Raw genomic sequence first — 11,731 nt, 5'->3', positions numbered from 1 at the left:
AGGGTTTATTCAGCTTACACTTCCACATTGCTGTTCATCACCAAAGGAAGTCAGGACTGGAACCCAAGCAGGTCAGGAAGCAGGAGCTGATGCAGAGGCCATGGAGGGATGTTGCTTACTGGCTTGTTTTCCCTGGCTTGCTCTTTTATAAAACCTAGGTCTACCAGCCCAAGGAATGGCACCACCCACAATGGGCTTGCCCCCCCCCCCCCCTTGATCACCAGTTGAGAAAATGCCTTACAGCTGGATCTCATGGAGGCATTTCCTCAACTGAGGCTCCTTCTCTGTGATAACTCCAGCTTGTGCCAATTTGACACAAAACCAACCTATACAGTGGCTTGATCAGTTAGTTTCACAGTCAACTTGACACTACTTAGAATTTCCTGGAAGGGAAGAGTTTTTTTTTTTTCCAGTGGAGCTGTGGGTTATCTAGATTGGGCTCACTTGAGGGCATGCATTAGGGTGTGGGTGGGAGAGGGTGCTGGGAGTGTGGGGGGTGTGGGGGTGGGGAGGATGTGGGGGATCTTGTTAATTGAGGTATGCAGACTGAGCTCACTATGGGCGGCTTTATTCCCTAGCAGGGATGTTCTCAACAGAACTAGAAAGCCAGCTGACAAAGCAAACAAGGATGCATTTGTGCTCTTTGCTCTAGACTGGGGATGTGCTGCCACTAGCTCCTTGATTTCCTGCCTTTCCTTTCCAGAAACGATGGGCTGTGTCTTCCAATGGAAACCATTTCTCCCTTATGTTACATTTTGTCAGAGCAGAAACCACAGCAACAGAAATAAACTGGAACCAAAACACATGTGTGTAGTCTCAATCTTCAATAGGTAGAGGGAGGAGGATCAAAGTTCAAGGCTATTCTTGAGTTCAAGACTAGCTTGAGCTACAGGAAATTCTCTCAATAAAAGACAAAAAATACTAATATATGTCATGCATCAGAAGTTTATAATTTTTCCCTTTCTTTCCTTCCTGAAACATGATGGATATTAATATTATTTTACCTCTTAACCTTTGAGAGTTTGCATTACTTTTTTTTCTGTCCTGTCTTGACCTCTTTTTCTCTTTGTCTACTCATAAAGGTTCCACTGAGAACGTGCCCCCCTTTTTTGGTCATAGGTGTCCTCTACTGTCCAGTGTCCTCGGATTGGCTTTTCAGTGGCTTACAGTTCACAGGAATTCATTCCCAAAGTACCTTCCTTTCCAAGCTTTGGTGGCTTTCTGGAATGTGGGCATAGCCCTTTGTCTCTGAGCCACTCTTCATAAAATTCTTCTCTCTGCTTTCTTCCTCTGCCCATCTCTTCCTCCAAGCCCTGGTCTTCTGTCCAGAAGTAAGGGCCCTGTGTGCTAGAGCCCATGGCTCCCCTTCCATTTTACTTTCCCTGGGACTGGAAAAGTAAAAGTGTTCTTCCTTCTTTTCCTGTCTGAAGACTCTCAGCTGTAGTAACCAAGAAATGCTTTATTCCAAGCAAATTTTTTTTTTGTTTGTTTCTGGTGTCTTCTTAATTTACTTCAGTTTCTGCCATCAGATTTTTCTCCTCTTTACTTACTTCTTATTTACTCACAGGTGAAGGTCCCAGATGTTTCCAGAAACCTACTGTTGTCCTGGGTAATGGATTAGAGCAACAGTTCTTGACCTCTTGGGGGTGGAGGAGGTTTTTCTCCTCTTTACTTACCTCTTATTTACTCACAGGTGAAGGTCCCAGATGTTTCCAGAAACCTACTGTTGTCCTGGGTAATGGATTAGAGCAACAGTTCTTGACCTCTTGGGGGTGGGGGAGGGCGTCCAACAACCCTATCACAGGGTCACCTAAGACCATCAGAAGTCACAGATATTTATATTATAATCCATAAAAGTAGCAAAATTACAGTTATTAAGTGAGTCATCATAACACGAGAAACCATATTAAAGACTCACAGTATTAGGAAGGTTCAGAACTACTGGTTTGGAGTAGAGACAAAGCGCATGGGTGTAATTCCAGCTCTGATCTATGTCATATGGGCTGCTTAGGCTCTTGCAGCCTCAGTCCCGTGTCTGTTAACTCACAAGGGTACCAGCCTTGCTTGATTGGCTGTTGTGTGGATGGAATGAGTCAATTTTCACAAAGTTATTAAACTGAGCCTCAGCACACAACAAGGCTGGCACTCCCAGCCTGTCAGCTCTTGCCCACTCACAGCCAGTGTCTAGCACTGTGGCCCAAGTTCTTATCTTTGTTCCAACACCCCTTATTCATCTGAGGTCCAGACACAGGCATTTGCACATACAGGCGGCTCAGTATAATCTGTAGAAATAATCTAGACAATGCTGAAAGCAAGTGTCATCCCATGGGTTTGGAACTTGATAGTGTTCTTAGAACAGACCAAGGCTCAACCACACAGCTTCTGCTAATGCTGGCCCCTAACAGAGCACCTAAGATGTGATAAGTGCTCTGAAAACAAATTGCCAAACTTCTCAATGTTTAACTTAGAAAGCTCCCAGGTCCCAGTGAAATAAGGATATAATCTGTATTGGGAATACTTTCTTACTTATTAGTAAAACTATATATAATTGTGCACTGACTAATGGTGAGGACATGTTCTGAATTATTTATCGGGCTATTTCATCTTAATATGAACAGCAGAGAATGTTAGCATGTACACTGACAATGAAGGGTGATATCACAGGGGCTCTCCTCTTATATACAGCCTGTTGTTAAGGGATGCATGAATGTATATAGCATGACTATATATAACTTCACATACAAAATACACATGTATAGAACATAGTATACCAAGAAAGTATATATAATATGCAATTTTATTTGAAGTTGTTGGGGCTGGAGAGATGGTTCAGTGGTTAAGAGCACTGACTGTTCTTCCAGTGGTCCTAAGTTCAATTCCCAGCAACCACATGGTGGCTCACAACCATCTATAATGCAATCTGATGCCCTCTTCTGGTGTGTCTGAAGACAGTGACAGTGTAGTCATAAATAAAATAATCTTTAAGAATATGCAATTTCATATATGCACGTACATGAACACATATGAAATTTTAAAAATAAAATATATGCAATTCCAGAACTAAAATACTCATTTGATAGTTTCAGATTTTTCTATGCATTATGCACATATTTCAAAATAATAAAAAGATAGTGTCATGGTTGATGTTTTAGGAATACCACCGTTTATGCATATAACTATATTAGGAACTAACTGCCCAATTCTAAATGAATGTCAAACACATGGTAAAAGGGCCATCTAGTTCTGTACTTCTTTATACATAACCTACCAGAAGGCCCTATCTTCTTACATGCATGGTTTCAGATTTGAACTATTGTAATTTACAATGTAGCTTCCAAGAGGAGACTGCCTATGCTATATTAGAACATATTAGTACCTTGGACAGTATAATGAGCAGCTTTGCTATAGCTCGACTTTGCTTTTGCTTCCTGGTGTATGTTTACCATTGCAAGGATCTGGAACTTAGACTGCTTTGGAGCTTCAGGCCAAACTGGAGATGTAGTAGATGCACCTCTGTAGATGTGGTTTTCAAGAGATCAGTGCTTTGTTCTGGGGTCAGAGCTGTCTAGTAGGACATTTGTATTAGAGCCGTTCTCCATTCTCTTGTCAAGATTTCTAGGTGTTGGGCCAGCAGGATGGCTCAACAGGTAAAAGCACTTGTCATCTAGGGCTGATAATCTGAGTTTCATTCCTGGATCCCTCGATAAAAAGAGGACTGAATTCCACAGGTTGTCCTCTGACATCCACCCGCACACAGATATAGAACACACACTATGTTTGGCTAAAGAGTCTGGAGGAGCAGAAGAGATTGAAGGAGGCGGGGATTAGAGGAGGAGAGAGTCAGAGGCAAGATGGAGGCAGACATGTATGTTTCTCTCTAGCTTGATGAGGTTTTTATTATTTTTAAGGGTTTCTATGGGTCTATTTATCTCATATATATGGGCAGTTTATATCTTTGTCCATTGGTTGTAAGCTCATTGTGTAGAGGGTTTGTGGATTGAGAATTCACCATATAAACCTGTTTGGTAAGTGATTGGGCTGTGGCGTCATGTTTGTACTGGGCGGTAGAGAAAAGAAACACGCCAGGGTGATCATATCCCCCCCAGGACAGAAACAGCAGGGGCAATAGGGTGAACCTTGCCTAACTTCTTAGAGGCAAGATGGAATCCCAAGTTAGCGATCCCGGCAGTGCCAGATGGCCCCACAGGAGCTGGCAAAGTGCTGGATGAAAGGTTAAGTCATCTTTTTAATATTTACTGCAACACACACACACACACCATAGACAGGCACAAAAAATATATACATGTATGCCTACCACACACAAAAATGCACACAGAACACGCACAATAGATATCCGTACTACACATAGAAATACATGCAGAACACACACACACACACACACACACACACACACACACACACATACAGTAGCAAAATAGCTGAACAAAAATAGAACATAGATATTGATAAAAATGACAATGATTTAACCACAAAGCCTCCCTTAATAGTGTAATTAAGACAAGGAGAACTGTTGAAAGTAAGCAATCTGATTACGTCTCATTGTGGTGCCTCCAGACTGAGCTCAACCTTTCCTCAGCATGGCTGCGCAGGAGGGACATACGCTGTACAGTGAACCAGAATGCCCAGGTGAGACCTACTCTGTGCAGTGAACCAGAATGCCCAGGTGAGACCTACTCTGTGCAGTGAACCAGAATGCCCAGGTGAGACCTACTCTGTGCAGTGAACCAGAATGCCCAGGTGAGACCTACTCTGTGCATTGAACCAGGACCTCCCACAGGTGAGACCTACTCTGTGCAGTGAATCAGGAAATTATGCAGGAGGGACCTAGTCTGTGCAGTGAACCAGATTGTCCGGGGTGGGCGTGGGATCTATTCTGTACACTGTACCAGGAAATCTCACATACAGGGCCAACTGTGTGCAGTGAACCAGGAAATCACAAATACACCATCACTATACTGTCCCCTTGACACATACTTATAAACCACTATCTTCTGTTGACATAGAAACAGAAAGACAAGAGCAAAAAGAGAACATGAATTTCAGTTTTCAGATTATGATGAGTTCCAGATAAGGAATCTATATACAATGGAAGGATCTTCTTTAGAGAAACTGCAGCAGGGTTTTGGCTTCACCTTTTGAAACAGCATGGTGGTAAGTCACAGGCTGATAAAATTTCAAGGTGTCAGTTAAATCCATCTTATTATGACAAAGTACCTGAAGCAATCCACTTTATGAAGAAGAAAGATGACAGTTCAAGGTTTTATTCCAGGGTCATTTGGCTCTGTTGCTCGGGGCCCGTGTTCAGATGGCATACACCAGTTGCTGTGGGAGAGTATAGCAGAATCCCGTTCACCAGGGCAGCCAGCAAGCACACAAGGAACCCGGGAGGGTTCCAGTTGGCCCCTCTCCTGGAAGCCTGACCACTTTCCTGTGAAGGCTGGAGACATCCTCAACCCTTGGGCCTTTAGAATGCGAGATGGAAACCATAGCCAGGGTCAACGAGTAAAGGGAGTAACAGGAAGAGAATAAATAATAGGGTGTTGTGTCTGGAGAATGAAATGACTAGTTAATGTTACTAACTGGGAACCAAGACAAAAGGAATGAAAGCTACAGAAATCAATGTTTCTAGACACCTTTGTGCTTTGTAAACAGTACCTTCCAATAAAATCTCACAACAAGGATGCCAGTCAGTGCCCTCGTAGAATTCTGAATAATTGCGTGTAGCATGCTTTCTCCATGCAATGGCTAAGGTCACAAGTAAGGCAGAGAAATGTTATTATCTCATCCTGAAGGCCCTGTGCAGGGACACTTAGCAAAGTGTATCTGTCAGTCATTTTCCTAGTCAAGTGTTTGCAGGCATCCATGGAACAGTACATTTGTTTTTGTGGCTCTGTCTTATTTGTGTAATTTGTGTAGAGTTTGTCTTCTAAATGTGTCCTTGTAAATGTTTTGTGAGAGTCCCAGAATCAGAGAAGACACTGACAATTCAGTCAGTCCCTTTAAATCTGCCCATGGCTTATGTAACATAACAGGACAGTCTATTTCTGAGCAAGTACTTTGTAAATGATATTAATTTTCCAAAAGATTTTTTCTGCCTTGGACACCAAGCCTTGGCTTTCTCTCTCTCTCTCCCCGCGTCAGATAATACTCATGAAGGGAATTGTTTTATTGACCTGAGCATCTCTTTTGTGTCCTTGGGTGAAAGTCAGGAGTACAAAGCAGTATTCTTGGAGAAAAAGCATACACTCATCTTTCTACCACATGATAAATGTCCCAGGCTTCTGATGGGAATGAATAGATACTGGAATATTAAAATGAGGACGAAAGAGCCATAGCAAAAGCAGCAAGCAGTAGGGGAGCTTTGGGAAATCCTGGAGTTCTTTCCCACATTCAAGCAAAGTATCGGGACATGTTTATACTGTGAACATCACTTAGATCCTCAGTGCAAGAATCGGAGAAGGTAAAACTGCCAATATTGCACGTACAGCAAAGAGATGGAACCAGCCTGGGTGTCCATCAGGAGATAGATGGAGGATGAAGGTGGGGCTCATATATACCATGGGTTTATTTATCTGTAAAGAAGAAAATGAAGTTATGAAAGTTGCAGGGGAATGGATAGATCTGAAAAGTTTTATTTCAGTGAAGTAACACAGACTCGGGAAGATAAGAATCACAAGTTCTTTTTCATATGCGTATCCTTATTGAGAATGTCTCTCTGTGTGTATCGATAAGGTGAGTGTGGGCATGAGCTATCAAACTAGAATGGGGACCCTGGGAGAGGAAACTGAGGTGTCCAGGACAATAGGACGCATGTGCCACAATGTGGAAGGGAGGCCCTGGGAATTGAAAGAGGTTGCAGGGCATAGGAACAGGGAGAGATGAGTCATCACAGATGAATTTTGTTTGAATAGGTAATGAAACATAATGGTTTGCATGCTAATTAAAATAAATAAATTCTTGCATGTAATTGCCCAGCTTAAAATGTAAAATTGTTACTCTAGCGAGTATGCCATTCAGTGTTGCATGTTTTTTCTTCTACATAAATAGGAAGAACACTTTTTGTGTTTTCTTCTCGCCTGAGCCAACATTGTCTGTGTAGAGTCAGACCACGTTGACCATGCGCTGCTAATCCCTCATTTCTATTTCTATGAGCATTCTATTGTGAATGTCTGTCCATTACCCCATAACAGGAGTTTTGTTTGTTTATTTATTTCCGTGTTGCATAGCTCGAAGGCTTGTGTGACAGTGCTCTCGTCAAGGTCAACGGACAACTTTGTGAAGACATTTTTCTCCTTCCACTTCTTCATCCACTCCTAGGATTGAATGCAGGCCTCTTGCAGATCAAGGACCTTAGCCATCCTGAGGCCTCTGGATGTGACATTAACTTTTCTTTTCCTTAATGATAGTAACTTGCTATGTGGCCCTCGGCTGTCCTCCTGTCTGGGAGTCAGAGGATTCCAGAAGTGTGCCACCATACCCTGGAACTTTCAGATTTTTACGGTACAAACATTGCTGCCCTGAGTCTTCTCAAATGTACACTGGCCTGTAGTTTCTCTGTCCCAGAGGCCTAGAGCTGCAGCTGCTGCTCATGGATGATGTGTGTCTTTGATTCACTCAAAATGCCATTGCTACCACTGTTCCAATTCACATGCTCCATAGCAGATCCTGAACCCACTTATTCCACACTCTTGCTAATGCTATTACATGGCTGGATTTTCATTTTTTGGCTTCTCTGCTGATTGTGAAACAAAATGTTGTAGTTCCAGTCACTATCTCAGGAACTAAGCGGTCTGGTCGTTCTTTTCTGTGTTTTCACTGTTGTATTAGTCTGTGGCTCACCTCCTAATTGAACCTTCTAATTCTTTCTGAGATCCATGCTGATTCCCCTTATTTTAGATACTAATTTTGTGTTAATTGTGTTTTGCAACTGTGTTTTGTCAGTTAGACTTCATCTTCACATTCGCAGCCTTTGATTTTGTTTAGATTGTGGAAATCTTGTTCTAATCATTACACTCATTAAAGTCAAGTGTGCACAGTGACTACAGGTATAAATGCTCTCCTACCTACCACTTAGTCACTTAGTGCAAAATATAAAAAACTCTCAGGACCACACTGACTTGTTCACTGCACCTCTTTGGTTGAAGCCCACAAACCTCTCCTGCTCCAGGATTTACTCACTCCACATACTATGGATTGCTTTTGTCTCTTTAGAACTCTTTTTAAACAACTATTTTTTACTTTAAATCTGCCCCTCTCTTTGTGTGTATATGTGAATCTGTGTGACTGTGTATCAGTGTCTGTGTGTGCATGGGGTGGGTTATACATGTGAGAGTTAAAGTGTCCATGGAGGCAAGTAGAGGGAGCTGAAGCCTTCCTTGGAGCTGGGGTTGTGGGTGGGATGTGAGCTGCCTGAGGTCGGCCCTAGAGTCTGCTGGGAAGCAGGAAGCACTCTTTATTGCTGTCTCCCAGCCCCTACTTTGAAATCTGAATGAAAGTAATCGCATGGCATGTGAAATGCTTCATGAGTCTGAGAGAGCGCAGGCATGAAGCTTGATGATAGAAGGCTTGGTACTTACCCATGATGCTCTTTGCTTTTTAAAATCTTTATTTGTCTATACAGTTCTCATTATGAGTGGCACTGTAAGAATGGGTTAAACTCTTCAGGGATGAGGTTTTTTTCTTTGGACTTTCAATGTCAGAGTCTACAAACACTCCACAATAGGGTTACTTGAGAAAATTTCTCTTCATTACTACCTTGCTGAGGGGAAATTTAAAAACAAAACAAAAACAGGAATGGAGTTTATATTTCAACAAATGCTTTCTTGAGTTTCACTGAAAGCATCACAAACTATTTAGCTTTAGAACAGCTATATGGCCAGGGAAATTTTGATACTTCTATTTTTTTTCTTCCACAAAGTATGAAAACTGATCTCTCTTTCCTCTGGTCCATGGAAAAGTTATACTTTTCTTTTTCATGACTAAGTCTTCACCTTGAAAGTCTGTGACATACTACAAGACATCAAGTGAGTTGGGAGTGACACACTTCGGCCTTTAATACAATGTTTGCTTCATAGACCATTCATGAAATTATCAGCATGGCATCATGCGCATCTGTCTGCCATGTTTTATGGGTAATACTTGGGATTTACAGAACATTGTTCATAAGCATATCACCTGTGGTTTTTCTGCTTTCCCATGACAGCGACACTGCTTCCTACATTTTACCCTCACATGGCAGTCAAAAGGCCCAGGTTGTCTCTTCCTGTAGTATCTTGCCCTTTCCTGTGCATTCTCAAAGAGGGAGAGGCAGTTAGAGGCCTACTCTGGTCATTAATACTAGCTATGGAGAGAGTATCCACAGTTCCTGGAATGCCTAAGGGCATATATACCCAAGACTCTTCCTTCAACATCAAGCTCAGAACTTTCACAAGACATTTCTGAAATGATTGGTAAGGAGAAAAAGTAGAAGCGGTGTAATAGAGCAGTAATGGAAGGCATCAGGACTGGCATCAAGCAGAGGTGTCACAATCTGCTTTGTCTTTCAGTAGGTCATATGGGCCTTAGCTATTAGGTTTCAGAGGTTCTCTAGATCATCTCGGTGGCATTTTGAGTCTCCATGATTCTCTTGTACTTAAAGTAATATGGTGGTTTAAATAAGAATTCCTCCCAAAGGCTTATATATTTGGATTCTTAGTTACCAGAGAGTGGTACTACTTGAGCAAGATTAGGAGGTGTACTCTGGTTGGAAGAGGTGTGACTTTGGTGGGGAAGGAGTGTCAAAGGATGGACTATGAGGTTTCAAAAGCCCAAGCCAGGCCCAATGTCACTTTCTCTTCCTGGTACTTGCAGATCTCTCAACTATTTCGCTAAAGCAGTATCTGCCTTTGTGTAGTCTTGTTCCCTGCCATGATGATAATGGACCAAGAACCTTTGATGCTGTAAGCAAACAGAATTAATTTTTATTGTTGTTAAGTAAGGGTTCTCATGGTCATGGTTCCTCTTCAACGAACTATAACAATAACTATACGACACTAACTCTATATAATCTTCAACAAATGAACCCATGAATTTTATCCTTAACTGTGAATTTCATCTAATAGATTGAGAGGGATCTTGATATTCATATTATTCATAACATTTCATAATTAAATCCCTTTTTATTTGAATACGGCTTTGCTTTTGCTAATGCTGTTATTGATGTTTATTGCAACAGTGTCTCACTATGAAGCTCAGACTGTACTCAAAGAGAAGTCTTGCAAAAGTTTGCTTGCCTCTGCCTGTTAAGTGTTTAGAGATGACACGCGCATGTCACCTGGTTTTATTTTTAAGTATATGAAAGGAGAAGGTGTCATTCGGTTAGTTTTGCTATGATGAGACACCATAGTCAAAATCAAGCTGGGAAAGAAAGGGTTTATTTGTCTTACATATCTTGAATCACAGTCTATTGAGAGAAGCTAAGGCAGAAAAACTCAAACTGGGAAAGAATCTGGAGACGGAGACTGTGCAGTGATCATGGAGGTGTGTTGCTCACTGGCCTGTTCAATCTGCTTTTGTATAGAACTACTAGCTCAAGGTGGAACTTCCTACAATGGGTTGGGCCTTTCCACATCAATCACTAATTTAAAAAATGCTCTACAATTTTGCCTAATATCTTATTCTATGGAGGCATTTTCTCTGTTGGATTCTCTTCTGCCAAAGAACTCTTCCATGTGACAAGTTGACACAAAACTAGCCAATGCAGAAGGCTACCTGAAAATTCCACAAATACTCCCATGTTAGTGAGAAGAATATCTCCCACAATGATGCCAAATACTAATTCTCTAAACCTACAATTGTTATCTTCCAAGGCAGAGGGATTACATCTATGGCTCAGTTAAGGATATAGAGGAGATATTACCTTAATCTAATCATAGGGGTATTAATGAGGGGATAAGGGAGGTCAGGGCTATAGTTAGGTGATGGGAGAGGAATTCAGTCTTCATTGATGGCTTTGAAGATGGGAAGGGTACCACCAGTCAAGGCAAATTTGTGCCTGTTGAAGATAGATGAGACAAGGAAACAGATTTATGCTGGACATCAGAAGGTACAGTCTGCTGGTACTTGATCTAAGCTCTGTAAAATTCATTTTAGATTTCTGGTATCTAGACATTAAAAACAATACATTTCTGCTCATTTAGGCCACCAAATGTGTGGGAATTTGTCACAGGAGCAAAAGAAAATTCCTCATGACTCTTTTCTTCTGACCTTTATAATCTGAGCAGATTGTTTGGTTTTATTTTGTTTTTATGTATGTTGCTCACAGCATAGCAAATCTCTGTCCTGTCTTCATAAGCAGAAAGTATGCCATGTCAGATTATGGTATATTAAAGTCAAAAGAATAATTAGATCTCTGCATACCCTTATTCAAGGCTGCCTTTTTTCTACAACTTTATTTCACTGAAGGAATTCACACAACATTGGGTATGGTAAGTCCGACATGATTTAATACGTTTTATCACTCCTTAAATTGTTTGCTTGCATTTATGTGTGTGTGTGTGTGTTTCTGAGTTCATGTGCACAAAGTGTGTAGCAACACTCTGTCTAGTTGCTAGAAGCACTGATGTCTGCATTTCCTATCTCTACAATGGAGAGTATAATAACATTTAACTTATAGATGGATAGAAAGACTTAAATGTCTTACTAACTATAAAACTCATGCAGAAAGGCCAGG

The sequence above is a fragment of the Micromys minutus genome (genome assembly GCF_963924665.1).
Source record: "Micromys minutus genome assembly, chromosome: 25".
Lineage (NCBI taxonomy): Eukaryota > Metazoa > Chordata > Mammalia > Rodentia > Muridae > Micromys > Micromys minutus.
Note: the sequence above shows the minus strand (reverse complement) of the source record.